The sequence below is a fragment of the Papaver somniferum genome, chromosome 11 (genome assembly GCF_003573695.1).
Source record: "Papaver somniferum cultivar HN1 chromosome 11, ASM357369v1, whole genome shotgun sequence".
NCBI classification, from domain to species: Eukaryota; Viridiplantae; Streptophyta; class Magnoliopsida; order Ranunculales; family Papaveraceae; genus Papaver; species Papaver somniferum.
The window spans coordinates 213,890-217,790 of NC_039368.1; positions in this window are offsets into that span (position 1 = coordinate 213,890).

Consider the following 3,901-nt stretch of genomic DNA (forward strand, 5'->3'; position numbering starts at 1 on the left):
GTTGTATATCGGTGAATCTCCTGGTAGGACCGGTGGCAAGGAATCTAGTGCCACATAGAATTCTTGTTGCAGTAGATTAAGATTTCGGCTGAAGTTGTTTGTTTTTGGCGGTGTATTAGGTCATTCCTGGCTATTGGTGAAGATTGTTGTAGGATTTGGGATATGGTTGTCTGAGGTGTTAAGAGTGAGGGGAAGTTGGAGCTTGGTGTGTTTTTAAGTTGAGTGAGCAAGGTGTACCAGGATGTAGTCGCCGTCGGACAATGAATTAGAATGTGACTCGCCAATTTTGGATCATCATTGCATCTTGGGCATATGTCAGAGTTGGTCAAATGGATATGATGTATGAGAGAGAAGGTTGGTAATCTTTCATTGATTGCTTTCCACAATAAAAGCCGAATTTTCGCTGGACATGGTAAGGTCACATGAATTTGGTAGGTGGAAAAGAGGTATTAGTTGGTTGACCATGGGTTAGACATTTGTATCCCGAAGAGGTGGTGTATTTTCCAGATTTTGAGTGTGGCCAGATAATTTTATACAGTGGATTATTTTGGGGAAGGTGGATGTTTATGATTTTTTGGGCTATAGAATTTGGAAGGGTGCTTAATTTTTCTTGAATCCAGATATGAGATATTGGGTCGACGTTTATGATTTTAACTTTTGTTGATAGACACATTAATCGTTTTAAAATTATGGTTTTTAACTATGGTTAAACCCACAGTTTAATGATGCCACTTTTTGAGCATCCAAAGGCCAGGAAGTCGTGAGTTCACTTTTGATCGGCAATTTTTCTGTTTTCAGGAAAAATTCTCGTGTCGCGGGATCAAAATGTTGGAGTTCAAAACTCAAACTACAATATCATCATCCAATAATTTTGCCACTGTATTACATTGACGTTATCTTAGTTTTAGTATTTTGAAGTCAATTTTATTGGCAATCAAAACTGATAGAAAAATTTATTTCGTGAAATGTTTGTGTTATTTTTATTATGCATTGCAGCGTCTAGAAAATGAACCCATTTTTTGATGTGTAATTTCAATAATTTTACATTGTAAATTCTTACTGACATTGTAGCCTGAAGTTATTATATCATCAAAAGTACACCTCCTGCCATAGAGTTTGAGTTATGACATAAATTGTGAATTATAATTTCTTTCTCCCAAAAACTTATCTCTGTGGTTACCATTTTTTTTCCTCCCAAAGCTATACCTAATTTTCTTATCTTCTTTGTCCTATGTATAGATTTTTCTTTCGTAAAAGAGGCAAGACTCAAATAAATTGATGATAAAACTCCAATTCAAGATCATGAGTGATTACATGACTGACTCTGAAGTATCCAACAATTACATAGGTTTCCAAAGTTTCAAACAAATTACAGAGATAATTAAACAACATAACATCATAGTCCCAATACCCAATATGACAACAAAATCCTATCATTCCTAACCGATTCCTGGGTAAAGTAATAAGTTTAAACAATCTTGGTTGGAATAAAAGTAGCACATCCAAACCATATAACAAATCTAAAATCAATAGATATGTTAGGAATAAATCCAACCATTTCTCAAGGGTTTTGTTTAAATCACAGTAAAACATGCGCCACTGGTAAAAAATGATCCATAGATCCAACCAAATGCCCGTGATTTTTTCATAGTAACAGTAACATAAGTAACTAGTATAACCTGAATCGGTGAAAATTTGGATGAATCGGTTGTGAAATCGGTCTTGATATCTTGGGTGTCTTTGTAAAAATCTGTATCTGTGTCTTTGAGTGTCTTGTTGTTGCTGGAGAGTAAACAGGAACCGGAGTCATGTATCCCAAAATTTGTTGTTGATGAGAACTTGAGGTTGATGAAGGCTCTTTAGATGTGAATAACGAGGGTTGCTTGATTGATAGATTTGCAAGATCTTGAGCAAGAAATCGACGAAATATAACAACCCTAACTGGAAACTACTTCAAACCAAAAGATTTGTAAGATTCAAATTCGCAACAAAGAGAGTTAAGAATCCAATTAGCTAATCACAGAAAATAAATACTGAAATCAATTAAATATACTAAAACCAAATCTAAGAAATTAACGAAACCCTATAATTTCTTCTGCAATCAGAGATTCAAACTAGCAAAAGGTAGATCAAACCCAAACCAACTGAGATCAACAAGATTACAAAGATCTGGAAGAACCCAGTGATAGAAAAAGTCATAAATCTAGAAATTGAAAAGAAAAAAATAAAATAAAAATGAAACTAGACCAGACAGAGGCGATAGAGAGAGGTGGAACTGATAAGAGGAGAAGGTTATTGGTGTTTTTCCGCTCAGATTTACTCCCATGGGAACAAATTTGAGCAGATGGCTTCTAGGGTTTGAGAGTTTCTCTTATGGTTCTGGTTTCTGGAAAGAGAAAGGTTTTTTTCTCACTTTGCTTTAGATATGTATATATTTAATCAATTTTAGATATGAGATTAATTTCTTATCTTCCTAGAAAATCCAGATCGCATTGTTTTTATGTCTTATCTAGACAAATAATACCTCAATGTCAATGCTATGCCATATATATATGATGTTTTAATACACTATTACATCAATTTATCTCAGTCCATGGGGTTTTCTAAAAGACGTTTATATCGATTTCAACAATCGGTTCAAATGAATCATCGAAGACAATTCATATCAAGTATCATGCATGGTATGGTCTACGTTTGCATAAAGATCGCTCGATGGTTGTCTGCATGGATCGATGATTTGATATGCATATTAATAGCACGAGTATGTATGTGGGAATGTTGTAAGTGAGTGAGGTGTACCAAGAGTATTAACAGAGCTCAGGTTACGGGTGTGTGCATTGCACGTGTAAGAGTAAGAGAGTTAGGGAAAAAAATCATTTTGATATACTATGGACTTTATCTCTGTAACAATTATTTTCTATCAATTCAACCCTAAGCAATACAAACACCCAATACTGTCGAGGGAAGTTCCTATGTGAATTTGCTAAAAATGTTTTTTTTGCTCATCCACGTGAATGAACAAACGTGTTTCTCTATTTTGAGAAATCTACTCAAAAGTCAAAATTAAAAAATCTGGCCCGTTATTGGATTTTTTATAATAATAATAATAAAACGGGCCACCTACCTCAGCTGGTTATCCCCGTTCCACAGAGGTTTCATGCGTTCCAGGAGGTCCCAGGTTCGAGTCCCCGATGACATAATATTACAGAGTTTGACATGGAAAACAAAGTTAGCTTCCCACCCTTGCGACATAGTCACAACACCTATCTGTTTCGGCTCCCTTCGCGTGGTTCCTCATGAGGCTCGCCGGTAGGATAATACAACAACCTGTTTAACTAATGTAGTAGTACGTTATTGGAGCTCAGCTTGTTAGGCTTCGAACTAGTTAATGTAACAATACTCTTTTTCTGAGATTCACGGGATTTCCTTTTACCTGGACCAACATAAGAATGGTATTCATCTCACCGAGCAATGCCTTGATATGGGATTAGCTACTTGTAGTTGGTTAGACCTCTTCCTCAACACTACCATCTCCAATCTTCCTGTCATTGGGTCTTATCACAATCCAATCCTTCTCAATACCAACCCCAACTGGAAATCTAGCCAAATACCTTAAAAATATTTGGCCCATGGATTGATAACCAAGAATGCAAAGACATTATTTCGGAATACGGGAACAAGAGACGCTGGATCTTCTACTTTCACCATAGCAATAAAACTAAAAGATGTTAAAGTGAAAGTCAAGATTTGGAATATATCTGTGTATAGCAACATCAAACCCAACCTGGAAGAGAGTCTACAACAACTGTAATGGATCACTAAGAACCAACTGGATATATAATATCAAGGACATTTCAGAATGCATCACCATCCATTTTGAAAACATGGCCACTGCTGAAAA